The sequence below is a fragment of the Tachyglossus aculeatus genome, chromosome 20 (genome assembly GCF_015852505.1).
Source record: "Tachyglossus aculeatus isolate mTacAcu1 chromosome 20, mTacAcu1.pri, whole genome shotgun sequence".
Classification (NCBI taxonomy): domain Eukaryota; kingdom Metazoa; phylum Chordata; class Mammalia; order Monotremata; family Tachyglossidae; genus Tachyglossus; species Tachyglossus aculeatus.
The window spans coordinates 11,318,875-11,335,885 of NC_052085.1; the positions used below are offsets into that span (position 1 = coordinate 11,318,875).

At 46.9% G+C, this 17,011-nt stretch overlaps 1 pseudogene; it reads right to left on the minus strand.

Annotated features, from left to right (window-relative positions):
• The window catches only part of LOC119941261, an 82,428-nt pseudogene that overhangs the window by 5,018 nt on the left and 60,399 nt on the right, over positions 1 to 17,011 (minus strand).

Consider the following 17,011-nt stretch of genomic DNA (forward strand, 5'->3'; position numbering starts at 1 on the left):
CATGGCAACCGTTAGACTGGACAGAGATAGGATGATGATGGCGTGGTCATCTTGGCTCCAAGCGGAACAGCTCGAAGTGCTCTGCAAGCGTGGGCGCGGCCGACAGCCGCGGAGGGAACCAGGCCTGGCTGGCCCGGCTGACCCTGCCTGGCTGACCGTTGCCCACGTCTGCTCTGGCTTGGGGAGGAGGGAGGGCTACCCCTGAATCTGCTCAATTGCCTTTCCCCTACTATGATTTGCCTTGTTTATGGCTGAAGGAGAGGGGGCTCGCAAACTGTGTCGTCTCGATCCCAAAGTCCCTGCTCCTGGCTGGCACCCGGCTGCTCTCCGACCTACCATCGCCTCCGAGATGGACCCACCGCACCACAGCGGGGTTCCGGAGGGCTCCATTCCCGGCCTCGGAATAAAAGCTGTTCCTGCTCCTCCTCCCATCGAGACCTTGAGCCGATTTTGTGGGTGTGTCCACGTTACGTTTGAACGTTTTAGAGAAGCGGCGTGGCCCAGTGGAAGGGGCACAGGCCTGACAGTCAGAAGGGCATGGGTTTTAATCTTGGCTCCACCACTTACCTGCTGTGTGACTTTGGGCAAATCACTTATTTATTTGTATTGATGTCTGTCTATGTATATATGTTTGTACATATTTATTACTCTATTTATTTATTTATTTTACTTGTACATATCTATTCTATTTATTTTATTTTGTTAGTATGTTTGGTTTTGTTCTCTGTCTCCCCCTTTTAGACTATGAGCCCACTGTTGGGTAGGGACTGTCTCTACGTGTTGCCAACTTGTACTTCCCAAGCGCTTAGTACAGTGCTCTGCACACAGTAAGCGCTCAATAAATACGATTGATGATGATGATGATGTCTCCCCCCGTCTAGATTGTAAGCTCGTTGCGGGCAGGGAATGTGTCTTGTTTATTGTTGTATTTGTACACTCCCAAGTGCTTATATGGTGCCCTGTACACAGCAAGCGCTCAATAAATACAACAGGATGAAGGAACTTCACTTCTCTGGGCCTCGGTTACCTCATCTGTAAAAGGGGGATTAAGACTGCGAGCCCCATGTGGGACGGGGACGGTATCTATTCTTGTATCTACTCTGGCACTTATCAATCAATCAATCAATCAATCGTATTTATTGAGCACTTACTGTGTGCAGAGCACTGTACTAAGCGCTTGGGAAGTACAAGTTGGCAACATATAGAGACGGTCCCTACCCAACAGTGGGCTCACAGTTATCGCAGTGCCTGGCACATAGTAAGCATTTACATACCATTAAAAAAAAATCATTTCTGATATATCTATCCCAACTCTGCCAATTGTCAGCTGTGTGACTTTGGGCAAGTCACAACTTCTCTGGGCCTCAGTTACCTCATCAGTGAAATGGGGATGAAGACTGTGAGCCCCCCGTGGGACAACCTGATCACCCTGTAATCTCCCCAGCGCTTAGAACAGTGCTTTGCACATAGTAAGCGCTTAATAAATGCTATCATTATTATTATTATTATTATCTATCCCCAATCACTTCTCCCACTTACACTCCTAGATAGAAAGCCCTCTGAGGGTCAGGGACCAGGTCTAATTCCAACCTGGGTATTCTCTCCTAGCGCCTTGTACAGTGCTCTGCACATAGCAAGGACTTACTATTACCACCACAACAACAATTAAGCTCATTAGCCCTGAAAAGCACCAGTTGGACCCAGGAAAAGCTGGGGGGCCAGACTCCTGTGGGGTTTGCTTCCCGAATGGCTGGGAAGAGGAATGATTGACAGTTGCTCTCCAGAGATGCTGTCTAGATTCTGGAGATTGAACTGACCACCCCCACTGACAGGTCCGGTGAGGACTGGCTAGGGGAGGACGAGGCTGAAATGTTTTCTGAGTGCGGTTGATAAGGTGATAGCAGGATCCTAAAGCCGGCTTGAGGGCAGGACTGTCAATCCTGGGGGGATTTATTGAGTGCTTGCTGTGTTGCAGAGCACAGTATTGCATGCCTGAGATAATGAGATAGGGGAAGTGGAGCTGATTGCCTAGAGGGATAATTGAGGTACCTGTTAAGCACTTGTGCTAAGCACTGAGACACAGTTCCTGGCTCACGTGGGGCTCAGTCTAAGGGGGAGGGAGAATAAATTTCTAAACTGGCTAGGGGAGGACGAGGCTGAAATGTTTTCTGAGTGTGGTTGATAAGGTGATAACAGGATCCTAAAGCTGGCTTGAGGGCAGGACTGTCAATCCTGGGGGGATTTATTGAGTGCTTGCTGTGTTGCAGAGCACAGTATTGCATGCCTGAGATAATGAGATAGGGGAAGTGGAGCTGATCGCCTAGAGGGATAATTGAGGTACCTGTTAAGCACTTGCGCTAAGCACTGAGACACAGCTCCTGGCTCATGTGGGGCTCAGTCTAAGGGGGAGGGAGAATAAATTTCTAATCCCCAATTTACCTACCAGAGTGACCAGCTAAGCTTAGCAACTAGCCAAGACAAGTTGCCCTATGCAGATCTGGGGCAAAAACAATCCTTTCCAACCTCAAACTTTTTTGTTTGTTTGTTTTAAAGGTAGTTGTTAAGCACTTACTATGTGCCGAGCTCTGTTCTAAATGCTGGGGTAGCTACAAGCTGACTAGATTGGACACGTTCTCTGTCATACGTGGGATTTACAGTCTCAATGGCCATTTTAAGGGTGAGATAACTGAGGCAACAAGAAGAGAAGTGACCTTGCCCAAGATCACAAGTGGTGGAGCCGGGATTAGAATGAAGGGCCCACTCTCTAGCGCGCCCAAGGTCAATGCAGTTGGGTTCCATAATAATAATAATAATAATGTTGGTATTTGTTAAGTGCTTACTATGTGCAAAGCACTGTTCTAAGCGCTGGGGTAGATACAAGGTAATCAGGTTGTCCCACGTGGGACTCACAGTCTTCATCTCCATTTTACAGATGAGGGAACTGAGGCCCAGGGAAGTTAAGTGACTTTCCCAAAGTCACACAGCTGACAAGTGGCGGAGCCGGGATTTGAACCCACGACCTCTGACTCCAAAGCCCGGGCTCGTTCCACTGAGCCACGCTGCTTCCATGGCCCAGGCCTCTGTCATTGACGATACTCTTTCAGGGGGCCTCCCCACTCAACCGCCCAACGATGAGCCCCGAAAGCCCACCGTATTTGCCCCCCGGTCCTCGGCTCCTCTGGCTTACCTTGGGCCTGGGAAGGAGGGTCCGATCCAGTCCCCTCGTCAGACAGGTCTGCGACGGGCGGGAGAAATCCTGGAATCCGAACAACGAGCAAGGCATCAGGAGGCTTGCAGAGAAAAACGTCAATCTTTCAATCTGCATCCAAATAATTGGTTCACACATAGCTCGGTCTGATCTGGATCCAAATTCTGGGTCAAGAAGTGGGGATTGCTGTGATTTTTCCATAACATCCTGTTATTTATTGGGCTTTCCGCAGCATCTGGGATTTGAAATGTGCACCGTGTCCATTAAAGCCAGTTATCCTTCACAATACCCTCTGAGGGAAAGGGTTTGATTTTTCTTTTCAGAGGTTTTTTATGGTATTTGTTAAGCACTTTGTCAAGCATTGTTCTAAGCGCAGGGGTAGATAATAATAATAATAATAATAATGTTGGTCTTCTAGACTGTGAGCCCGCTGTTGGGTAGGGACTGTCTCTGTATGTTGCCGACCTGTACTTCCCAAGCGCTTAGTACAGTGCTCTGCACACAGTAAGTGCTCAATAAATACGATTGGTATTTGTTTTTGTTTTTTTATAATAGCATTTATTAAGTGCTTACTATGTGCAAAGCACTGCACTAAGCGCTGGGGAGGTTAACAAGGTGATCAGGTTGTCCCACGGGGGGCTCACAGTCTTCATCCCCATTTTACAGATGAGGGAACTGAGGCCCAGAGAAGTCAAGTGACTTGCGCAAAGTCACACAGCTGATAAGTGGTGGAGCTGGGATTTGAACTCATGACCTCTGACTCCAAAGCCCGGGCTTTTTCCCCCGAGCCACGCTGCTTCCCGATACAAGTAGATACAAGTAAATCAGGCCGGATATAGCTCCTGTCTCACATGCGTTTCACAGTCTAAGTAGGTATTCAATCCCCATTTTGCAGTTGTGGAAACTGAGGCCCAGTGAAATGACTTGCACAAGGTCTCTTAGCACACAAGTGGTGGAGTCAGGATTAGAATCCAGGTCCTGTGGCTCCCAGGTCCATGCTTTATCCACTAGGCCACAATGCTATCCTCTACTTGTACATATTGACTATTACTATTCTATAATATTGAGAAGCAGCGTGGCTCAGTGGAAAGAGCCCGGGCTTTGGAGTCAGAGGTCATGGGTTCAAATCCCGGCTCCGCCAATTGTCAGCTGTGTGACTCTGGGCAAGTCGCTTAACTACTCTGTGCCTCGGTTACCTCATCTGTAAAATGGGGATTTAGACTGTGAGACCCACGTGGGACAACCTGATCACCCTGTAACCTCCCCAGCGCTTAAAACAGTGCTTTGCACATAGCAAGCGCTTAATAAATGCCATTATTATTATTACTATGGGGATTTAGACTGTGAGCCCCACGTGGGACAACCTGATCACCCTGTAACCTCCCCAGCGCTTAATACAGTGAATTGCACATAGTAAGTGCTTAATAAATGCCATTATTATTATTATCCTATTTATTTTATTTTGTTAATATGTTTTGTTTTCTTGTCCGTCTCCCCCTTCTAGACTATGAGCCCGCTGTTGGGTAGGGACCGTCTCTATATGTTGCCAACTTGGACTTCCCAAGTGCTTAGTACAGTGCTCTGCACACAGTAAGTGCTCAATAAAAACGACTGAATGAATAAGAATGATAATAATAATAGTAATAACAACCACATTTATTAAGCGTTTACAATGTGCCAAGCACTGGGGTCATCAGATAGGATCCAGTCCCCACCTTGTGTGGAGCTTATGGTCTGAAGGGGAGGGAGAACAGGAGGGAGAAGCAAGGTGGTCCAGTGGACACAGCATGGGCCCGGAAGTCGGAGGGACCTGGGTTCTAATCTTACCAACCCAATTCTGTCATATTTTCCCAAGCTCTGCACACAGTAAGCACTCAATAAATGCAACTCAATAAATACCTGTATATATGTATATATGTTTGTACATATTTATTACTCCATTTATTTATTTTACTTGTACATAGCTATTCTATTTATTTTATTTTGTTAGTATGTTTGGTTTTGTTCTCTGTCTCCCCCTTTTAGACTGTGAGCCCACTGTTGGGTAGGGACTGTCTCTATATGTTGCCAACTTGTACTTCCCAAGCGCTTAGTACAGTGCTCTGCACACAGTAAGCGCTCAATAAATACGATAGATTGATTGATTGATTGATTGAGTCCCCATTTTGCCAATGAGGAAACTGAGGCCCAAAGAAGTAAACTAACTTGGCCGCGGTCAGCCGGCAGGCGGGTGGCAGAGCCGGGATTAGAGCCCAGTAGGTCTCGCTGCCTCTCTGTGCTGCGTTCTGGGGTGATCTCACCCCTGTCCTACCCCAGCTCTATCAATCAATCAATCGTATTTATTGAGCGCTTACTGTGTGCACTGTACTAAGCGCTTGGGAAGTCCAAGTTGGCAACATATAGAGACGGTCCCTACCCAATAGTGGGCTCACAGTCTAGAAGGGGGAGACAGAGAACAGAACCAAATATATTAACAAAATAAAATAAATAGAATAGATATTTACAAGTAAAATAGAGTAATAAATATATACATATAGACATATATGTACAAACATATACATCAATCAATCAATCAATCATATTTATTGAGCGCTTACTATGTGCAGAGCACTGTACTAAGCGCTTGGGAAGTACAAGTTGGCATTATATAGAGACAGTCCCTACCCAACAGTGGGCTCACAATCTAGAAGACTAAATACATAATCAACCAATCGTATTTATTGAGCGCTTACTGTGTGCAGAGCACTGTACTAAGCACTTGGGAAGTACAAGTTGGCAACATATAGAGACAGTCCCTACCCAACAGGGGGCTTACAGTCTTGCACATATCTATTCTATTTATTTTATTTTGTTACTATGTTTGGTTTTGTTCTCTGTCTCCCCCTTTTAGACTGTGAGCCCAATGTTGGGTAGGGACTGTCTCTATATGTTGCCAATTTGTACTTCCCAAGCGCTTAGTACAGTGCTCTGCACATAGTAAGCGCTCAATAAATATGATTGATTGATTGATTGATTGATTAAACAGTCAATACATACATATACATACATACATGCTAAGGATCCTTTTGTTTTGTACAGACGCGTTCCCTGCCCACAATGAGCTGAAAGTCTACAGGGAGAGACAGACGTTAATATAAACAAATTACATCTACGCACCTACGTGCTGTGGTTCTTTGAACTCCCTTGCCTTAAAACCCCCCCCAGAAAACATCCACCACGGGGGATCCTCTCCTGGGAGAGAGAAAAGGTGTGGGGATGCCAGAGGTGAGAAGGAGATGAGTGAATTTTTCTTCCCTTCTCACCCCCTCCCTTCCAGAGACTGGAGTCGGGGAAGGGAGGTTCATTCATTCATTCATTCAGTTGTATTGATTGAGCGCTTACTGTGTGCAGAGCACTGGACTAAGCGCTGGGGAAGGACAAGTTGAGGGCTGGAAGTTAAAGAAGGATCACCAGCAGTCTGAGATACGGTGATTCTTTGGGCCCGGACAACAGTTCTGTTCATCTTCTCTTGAGGAGCCACAACTAAGAGCTCACCATGGTCGGTGTGCAGGGGAGCTATTTGGGGGTGATCTCCCTGCTCCGAACCCCACCACCCCCCGCCAAAGGCCGAGAACGAGAGGCGGGAGGGCCGGGCTGGGCTGGTCTCCTTCTGGCTTTCAAGGAGGGAACCAGGCTTTTTCTTTTCTTTCTTTCAATCGTATTTATTGAGCGCTTACTGTGTGCGGAGCACTGTACTAAGCACTTGGAAAGTACAATTCGGCAACAAATAGAGACAGTCCCTACCCCAAAATGGGCTCACAGTCAGATTCCACGTCAATCCTATTTTTACAGTCCCCGGTCAGTCAGTCAAGGACGGCACCACTTGTCCAGGGACTCCTGGATTCCAACCCTGGACGGTGGGGGAGGAAATTCCTGAACGTTTTACAAGCCTCAATGCCAAGAGGTTCTTCCTCTCTCTGACAGGGCCTTTGTTTTTGGGGTTTGTTTTTTGAAAATGGTGTTTATTAAGCACTTCCTATCAATCAGCGGTATTTATTGAGTGTTTACCTTGTACCAGGAACTGTACTAAGCGCTGCGATAGAAGCAGGGTGGCTCAGTGGAAAGTGCATGGGCTTGGGAGTCAGAGGTCACGGGTTCAAGTGATTTCGGGCAAGTCACGTCACTTCTCTGGGCCTCAGTTCCCTCATCTGTAAAATGGGGATTAATCAATCAATCGTATTTAATTAATTAATAATGGCATTTATTAAGCACTTACTATGTGCAAAGCACTGTTCTAAGCGCTGGGGAGGTTACAAGGTGATCAGGTTGTCCCTCGTGGGGCTCGCAGATTTAATCCCCATTTTCAATACAAATTTTTAAATACAAATTTTTAAATACAAATTTACTTTTAAATTTGTAAACAAATAAATACTTTTACTTTTTTAAATACAAATCCCGGGATTTGTATTTATTGAGCACTTACTGTGTGCAGAGCACTGTACTAAGCGCTTGGGAAGTACAAGTTGGCAACATATAGAGACAGTCCCTACCCAACAGTGGGCTCACAGTCTAAAAGAAAAAAAAATCTAAGCACTGGGGAGGTTATAAAGAGATCAGGTTGTCCCACGGGGGGGGCTCACAATCTTAATCCCCATTTTACAGATGAGGTAACTGAGGCACAGAGAAGTTAAGTGATTTGCCCAAAGTCACACAGCTGACAGCTGGCAGAGCCGGCATTCGAACCCATGACCTCTAACTCCAAAGCCTGGGCTCTTTCCACTGAGCCACGCTGATTGAGACCGTGAGCCCCACGTGGGACAACCTGATCGCCTTTTATCCTCCCCAGCATTTAGAACAGTGCTCTGCACGTAGTAAGCGCTTAACAAATGCCATCATTATTATGATAGAGGCTAATCAGGATGGACACCGTTTCTGATGAGCCTGGGAGCCTTGTAGGAAATTCCCTGGCACCGTGAATAACCGAACCTTGGTCTCTTCATCCTGATTCACTCTGCTAAAGAAGTTTCCCCCCCTCTCTCCCGGCCCCCTTTAATCCCCGTGACCCGGACCTACTAAATTGGCTTCTCCATCCGCAGGTCTCCATAGCAACGGAACTAAAGGGTCCATCCGAGCCTGTCTTAAAAATGATCATAATTAAACCTTACAGTGACATAAAAGTTGAGGAACGGTGGAGGGAAACGTGTCTTCCCTTGGGATCGGAAAGGGCAGCAACAGCGGCGTGTTCATGCCACCCAACGCACATCCCCACAGCACCTGTATATATGTATATATGTTTGTACATATTTATTACTCTATCTATTTATTTATTTATTTTACTTGTACATATCTATTCTATTTATTTTATTTTGTTAGTATGTTTGGTTTTGTTCTCTGTCTCCCCCTTTTAGACTGTGAGCCCACTGTTGGGTAGCGACTGTCTCTATATGTTGCCAATTTGTACTTCCCAAGCGCTTAGTACAGTGCTCTGCACATAGTAAGTGCTCAATAAATACGATTGATGATTGCTGATGATGATGATCCCGGTTAGCTGGGGTGGCGGGGCTACGAGGCCCTAACGTCACCCTAACACTCGGGGGCTGGGTGGAGGGGCAAGGCCCACACTCCTCCATCTCTGCAGATGCTCCGGTCACCCCCTGTACTCTATTTATTTATTTATTTATTTTACTTGTACATATCTATTCTATTTATTTTATTTTGTTAGTATGTTTGGTTTTGTTCTCTGTCTCCCCCTTTTAGACTGTGAGCCCACTGTTGGGTAGGGACTGTCTCTATATGTTGCCAACTTGTGCTTCCCAAGCGCTTAGTACAGTGCTCTGCACACAGTAAGCGCTCAATAAATACGACTGATTAATTGATTGATTGATTGACTCCCAAGCTTGGGCTTTTTCCACTAAGCCACGCTGCTTCTCTATTTACCAAAGTCACACAGCTTTCAAGTCTAGAGTGGAGAGACAGACATGAATACGAATAAGCCCTGATTATCTTGTATCTGCCCCAACGCTCGACACATATTAAACACTTAAAGACCACAATTATTATTAGATTTCATCAATGAAACCACTCTAACTTCCCTTTTAAGCAGAGCTAATTCTCACCTTTCCCGGCCAGTGGAGAGAGCCCGATTGGCAGACCTGGAAAATAGAAGCCACGGAGCCAAAAGCCAACCTGCTTATTAAGAATAATCCTCAGAGTGGTATCCTGTCGGACGTGGACGTGGGGCAGGGCGACGGTTTGGGCGCTTCCTTCACCGGCCTCTAACAGCAATGAAGGGAAATCCAGTTGGCCAGAGTTTCCCCAAACTTCAATATTTTATCATACTGACACCCAACACGTTACATTTGGCCTTCCAGGGGGCCTTCTCAGACTGAGCCCCCTCCTTCCTCTCCCCCTCCTTCCCCTCTCCATCTCCCCCATCTTTCCTCCTTCCCTTCCCCACAGCACCTGTATATATGTATAGATGTTTGTACATATTTATTACTCTATTTATCTTGTACATATCTATTCTATTTATTTTATTTTGTTAATATGTTTGGTTCTGTTCTCTGTCTCCCCCTTCTAGACTGTGAGCCCACTATTGGGTAGGGACCGTCTCTAGATGTTGCCAACTTGGACTTCCCAAGCGCTTAGTACAGTGCTCTGCACACAGTAAGCGCTCAATAAGTACGATTGATGGATTGATTTGGCCACTTTGTTAAAATGGCAGAAAGATAAGAACCTGTCTATGTGTTTTGTTTTGTTGTCTGTCTCCCCCTTCTAATTAATTAATTAATTAATCATGGCATTTATTAAGCGCTTACTATGTGCAAAGCACTGTTCTAGGCGCTGGGGAGGTTACAAGGTGATCAGGTTGTCCCACAGGGGGCTCACAGTCTTCATCCCCATTTTACAGAAGAGGGAACTGAGGCACAGAGAAGTTAAGTGACTTGCCCAAAGTCACACAGCTGACAATTGGCAGAGCTGGGATTCGAACCCATGACCTCTGACTCCAAAGCCCAGGCTCTTTCCACTGAGCCACGCTGCTTCTAGACTGTAAGCCCGTTGTTGGGGAGGGACCGTCTTCAGCGTGGCTCAGTGGAAAGAGCCCGGGCTTCAGAGTCAAAGGTCATGGGTTCAAACCCCGGCTCCGTCAACTGTCAGCTGTGTGATTTTGGGCAAGTCACTTAACTTCTCTGTGCCTCAGTTACCTCATCTGTAAAATGGGGATTAAGACTGTGAGCCCCCCAAGGGACAACCTGATCACCTTGTAACCTCCCTAGCGCTTAGAACAGTGCTTTGCACATAGTAAGCGCTTAATAAATGCCATTATTATTATTATTATATGTTGCCGACTTGTACTTCCCAAGCGCTTAGTACAGTGCTCTGCACACAATAAGCGCTCAATTGAATGAACGAATGAATCCATTTTTTAAAAAACACCCACCAAGACCCTAACTGGCTAACTAAGCCAAGAAGCTGAAATCCTTTCCTCTCCCCATCTCCTCGGGCAGCTATGGAGGTGTTCCAATCTGTTGGAGTTTGATTCATCCAAGTCAAGACTTCAATCACACCATACTAAGCGCCTGGGAGAGTAGGGTACGACAATAAGCAGAACGCATTCCCTGCCCACAACGAGCTTACAGTCTGGAGGGGATAAAGACGGTGACTCGACCGAGGACAAATGACCCGGTCACAGATGTAAGCCAGTCTGGATGGGCCAGGCTACGCGGAGGAAACGGACAGATCCAGGAAAGGAACATGATGCGCTGGGTAGGTACCCTTTCCCGATCAAATATCCACGAGCGGATCCATCTCCCTCAGAGGCCTCTGATACCCATTGTTCTCCTCAGACCTGCTTGCTCTTGCTTAATTCCAGTCGCCTCCCCTCTACAGTTACACACATTCATCACCTAGGCCTCTGCCCTGTTTTTTTCTTGTCTTTCCAGTTCCGTTGGCCGGAAAATCATATTCCGGATTCTCAGAGAAACTGTCAGACAACTGCAGGTTGTCGATGTGCCGCGGAATTCAACGAGACCTTGAAGGCTCTCTGTGGCACCGTCCAAGACCTCCCTCATTTCCTCTTCTCCCACACCATTCTATGTTGCACTCTTTTCTCCTCCTCTCCTTTCTTCTCTTCTTCCTCTTTCTCTTTCTCCTTCTCCTCTTCATCTTCCTCTTTCTCTTCCTCCTCCTTTTTCCTATTCTTTTCCTCCTTCTCTTCAACCTGTTTTTTTCTCCTTCTTGATCTCCTCTTCTTTCTCTTTCTGCTCCTCCTCCTTTATCGTCTCCTTTTCCTCCTCCTCCTCCTTTTCCTCCTCTTCCTTTTTTCCTTTTTCTCTTCTTTTCTTTTTCTCTTCCTCCTCCCTCATCTCCTCTTCCTCCCCCTCCTCTTCTTTTCCTCCTCTTCTTCCTCCACTTTCTTCACCTTTTCATCCTCCTATTTCTCTTTTTCCTCTTTATCTATCTTTATCATCATCATCAATCGTATTTATTGAGCGCTTATTGTGTGCAGAGCACTGTACTAAGCACTTGGGAAGTACATGTTGGCAACATATAGAGACAGTCCCTACCCAACAGTGGGCTCAAAGTCTAGAAGGGGGAGACGGACAACAAAACAAAACATATTAATAAAATAAATAGAATAAATAGGTACAAGTAAAATAAATAAATCTGTACAAACATATATACACGTGCTGTGGGTAAGAGAAGGAGGTAAGGCGGGGGGTGGGAAATGGGGATTAAGACTGTGAGCCTCATGTGGGACAGGGACTGTGCCCAACCCTATTTGCTTGTATTCACTCCAGTGCTTAGTACAGTGCTTGGCACATACTAAGTGCTTAACATTCAGTCGTATTTATTGAGCGCTTACTGTGTGCAGACCACTGGACTAAGCGCATGATATGATATGATATGACATAGGTTGCCAACTTGTACTTCCCAAGCGCTTAGTCCAGTGTTCTGCACACAGTAAGCGCTCTATAAATATGATTGAATGAATGAATGAATGAATGAATGAATAATAATAATAAAGCGCTCCTTTCGTTAAGTGGCAAACGCTGCCACGCCGTGTGGCGTTCATGGGGAGACAGTGTGGCTTAGAGGAAAGGGCACCAGCTTGGGAGTCAAAAGGTCGTGGGTTCTCATCCCAGCTCCGCCATGTGTCAGCTGGGTGACTTTGGGCAAGTCACTTCTTTCATTCGTTCATTCAATCATATTTATTGAGCGCTTACTGTGTGCAGAGCACTGTACTAGGTGCTTGGGAAGTACAAGTTGGCAACATATAGAGATGGTCCCTACCCAACAGTGGGCTCACAGTCATCACTTTTTTTTTATTACATTTATTAAGCGCTTACTGTATGCATAGCACTGGTCTAAGTGCTGGGGATGTTACAAGGTGATCAGGTTGTCCCACGGGGGCTGACAGTCTTCATCCCCATTTTACGGATGAGGGAACTGAGGCCCAGAGAAGTGAAGTGACTTGCCCAAAGTCACATAGCTGGCAACCAGACCGTGAGCCCACTATTGGGTAGGGACCATCTCTATATGTTGCCAACTTGTACTTCCCAAGCACTTAAGTACAGTGCTCTGCACACAGTAAGCGCTCGATAAATACGATTGAATGAACTAGACCGTGAGCCTGCTGTTGGGTATGGACCGTCTCTATGTGTTGCCAACTTGTACTTCCCAAGCGCTTAGTCCAGTGCTCTGCACACAGTAAGCGCTCAATAAATACCATTGATGATGATGATGATGACTCCCAGGCCCATGCCCCAACCCCATGCAGCAGACAAATGGCAGCAAACCTCGTGACTCCCAGGCCCGTGCCACAACCCCATGCAGCAGACAAATGGGTAGGGACTGTCTCTATGCGTTGCCAACTTGTACTTCCCAAGCGCTTAGTACAGTGCTCTGCACACAGTAAGCGCTCAATAAATACGATTGATGATGATGATGATGACTCCCAGGCCCGTGCCCCAACCCCATGCAGCAGACAAATGGCAGCAAAACTTGTGACTCCTTTTAGACTGTGTGCCTACTGTTGGGTAGGGACTGTCTCTATGTGTTGCCAACTTGTACTTCCCAAGCGCTTAGTACAGTGCTCTGCACACAGTAAGCGCTCAATAAATACGACTGATGATGATGATGATGACTCCCAGGCCCGTGCCCCAACCCCATGCAGCAGACAATTGGGTAGGAACTGTCTCTATGTGTTGCCATCTTGTACTTCCCAAGCGCTTAGTACAGTGCTCTGCACACAGTAAGCGCTCAATAAATACGATTGATGATGATGATGATGACTCCCAGGCCCGTGCCCCAACCCCATGCAGCAGACAAATGGCAGCAAACCTTGTGACTCCTTTTAGACTGTGAGCCTACTGTTGGGTAGGGACTATCTCTATGTGTTGCCAACTTGTACTTCCCAAGCGCTTAGTACAGTGCTCTGCACACAGTAAGTGCTAAATAAATATGAATGATGATGATGATGATGACTCCCAGGCCCGTGCCCCAACCCCATGCAGCAGACAAATGGCAGCAAACCCTGTGACTCCCAGGCCCCTGCCCCAACCCCATGCAGCAGACAATTGGGTAGGGACCGTCTCTATGTGTTGCCAACTTGTACTTCCCAAGCGCTTCATCCAGTGCTCTGCACACAGTAAGCGCTCAATAAATACGATTGATGATGACGATGATGACTCCCAGGCCCGTGCCCCAACCCCATGCAGCAGACAAATGGCAGCAAACCTCGTGACTCCTTTTAGACTGTGAACCTACTGTTGGGTAGGGACTGTCTTTAGATGTGGCCAACTTATACTTCCCAAGCGCTTATTACAGTGCTCTGCACACAGTAAGCACTCAATAAATATGATTGATGATGATGATGATGACTCCCAGGCCCATGCCCCAACCCCATGCAGCAGGCAAATGGCAGCAAAACTCGTGACTCCCAGGCCCGTGCCCCAACCCCATGCAGCAGACAAATGTCAGCAAACCTGTGACTCCTTTTAGACTGTGAGCCTACTGTTGGGTAGGGACTGTCTCTATGCGTTGTCAACTTGTACTCCCAAGCGCTTATTACAGTGCTCTGCACACAGTAAGCACTCAATAAATACAAATGATGATGATGATGATGACTCCCAGGCCCGTGCCCCAACCCCATGCAGCAGACAAATGGCAGCAAACCTCGTGACTCCCAGGCCCGTGCCCCAACCCCATGCAGCAGACAAATGGCAGCAAACCTTGTGAGGCCTTTTAGACTGTGAGCCCACTGTTGGGTAGGGACTGTCTCTATGCGTTGCCAACTTGTACTTCCCAAGCGCTTAGTATAGTGCTCTGCACACAGTAAGCGCTCAATAAATACGAATGATGATGATGATAATGACTCCCAGGCCCATGCCTCAACCCCATGCAGCAGACAAATGGCAGCAAACCTTGTGACTCCTTTTAGACTGAGCCTACTGTTGGGTAGGGACTGTCCCTATGTGTTGCCAACTTTTACTTCCCAAGCGCTTAGTCCAGTGCTCTGCACACAGTAAGCACTCAATAAATACAATTGATGATGATGATGATGACTCCCAGGCCCGTGCCCCAACCCCATGCAGCAGACAAATGGCAGTAAACCTCCTGACTCTCAGGCCCGTGCCCCAACCCCATGCAGCAGACAAATGTCAGCAAACCTTGTGACTCCTTTTAGGCTGTGAGCCTACTGTTGGGTAGGGACTGTCTCTGTGCGTTGTCAACTTGTACTTCCCAAGCGCTTAGTACAGTGCTCTGCACACAGTAAGCACTCAATAAATAGCATTGATGATGATGATGATGATGACTCCCAGGGCCGTGCCCCAACCCCATGCAGCAGACAAAGGGCAGCAAACCTTGTGACTCCCAGGCCCGTGCCCCAACCCCATGCAGCAGATGAATGGCAGCAAACCTTGTGACTCCTTTTAGACTGTGAGCCTACTGTTGGGTAGGGACTGTCTCTATATGTTGCCAACTTGTACTTCCCAAGCGCTTAGTACAGTGCTCCGCACACAGTAAGCGCTCAATAAATACGATTGATGATGATGATGATGACTCCCAGGCCCGTGCCCCAACCCCATGCAGCAGACAAATGGCAGCAAACCCTGTGACTCCCAGGTCCGTGCCCCAACACCATGCAGCAGACAATTGGGTAGGGACTGTCTCTATATGTTGCCAACTTGTACTTCCCAAGCGCTTAGTACAGTGCTCTGCACACAGTAAGCGCTCAATAAATGCGATTGATGATGATGATGATGACTCCCAGGCCCGTGCCCCAACCCCATGCAGCAGACAAATGGCAGCAAACCTTGTGACTCCTTTTAGACTGTGAGCCTACTGTTGGGTAGGGACTGTCTCTATGTGTTGCCAGCTTGTACTTCCCAAGCGCTTAGTACAGAGCTCTGCACACAGTAAGCGCTCAATAAATCCGATTGATGATGATGATGATGACTCCCAGGCCCGTGCCCTATCCCCATGCAGCAGACAAATGGCAGCAAACCTCGTGACTCCCAGGCCCGTGCCCCAACCCCATGCAGCAGACAATTGGGTAGGGACTGTCTCTATGTGTTGCCAACTTGTACTTCCCAAGCGCTTATTACAGTGCTCTGCACACAGTAAGCGCTCAATAAATACGAATGATGATGATGATGATGATGACTCCCAGGCCCATGCCCCAACCCCATGTAGCAGACAATTGGGTAGGGACTGTCTCTATGTGTGGCCAACTTGTACTTCCCAAGCGCTTAGTCCAGTGCTCTGCACACAGTAAGCGCTCAATAAATACGATTGAATGAGTGAATGAATGAATTTGCAGAGTCGGGATTTGAACCCATGACCTCTGACTCCAACGCCCGGGCTCTTTCCATTGACCCACGCTGCTTCTCTCCCTGTGCCTCGGTTCCCTCATCTGTAAAGTGGGAATTAAGACGGTGAGCCCCGGGTGGGAGAACTCGTTTAAGCTTGCATCTCCCCCAGCGCTTAGAACAGTCTTCGGCACATAGTAAGCGCTTAGTGCCATCATTAGCATCATGTTCTATCTTTACATTGCCACAGGATGGCAGTGTTGAGGAATATTACTATTAATTAATTCATTCATTCAATCGTATTTATTGAGCGCTTACTGTGTGCAGAGCACTGGACTAAGCGCTTGGGAAGTCCAAGTTGCCAACATATAGAGCCGGTCCCTACCCCAACAGCGGGCTCACAGTCTAGAAGGGGGAGACAGACGACAAAACAACACATATTAACAAAATAAAATAGAATATGTAAATATGTCCAAGTAAAATAGAGTAATCAATCAATCAATCAATCGTATTTATTGAGCGCTTACTGTGTGCAGAGCACTGGACTAAGCGCTTGGGAAGTCCAAGTTGCCAACACGTAGAGCTGGTCCCTACCCCAACAGCGGGCTCACAGTCTAGAAGGGGGAGACAGACGACAAAACAACACACATTAACAAAATAAAATAAATAGAATATGTAAATATGTCCAAGTAAAATAAATAGAATAATCAATCAATCATATTTATTGAGCACTTATATATATAAGCTTATATATTTATATATTTATATTTATATTTATGTATTTATATTTATTTTCCTCACCCTATTTTATGGGTGAGGAAACAGGACCAGAGAAGTGACCTTCCCAAGGTTTCACACGGCAGGCAAGTGGCACAGCCAGGAGAGGAATTCAGGTTCTCAGACTTCCAGTCCACTCTTTCCACTAGCCCACACTGGTGACTCCTTTCTTCTAGGAGCGCCGTGCTGGTCTGTTGATTTGCCCTGCTCTTTCTCCAGCGACAGAGGATGG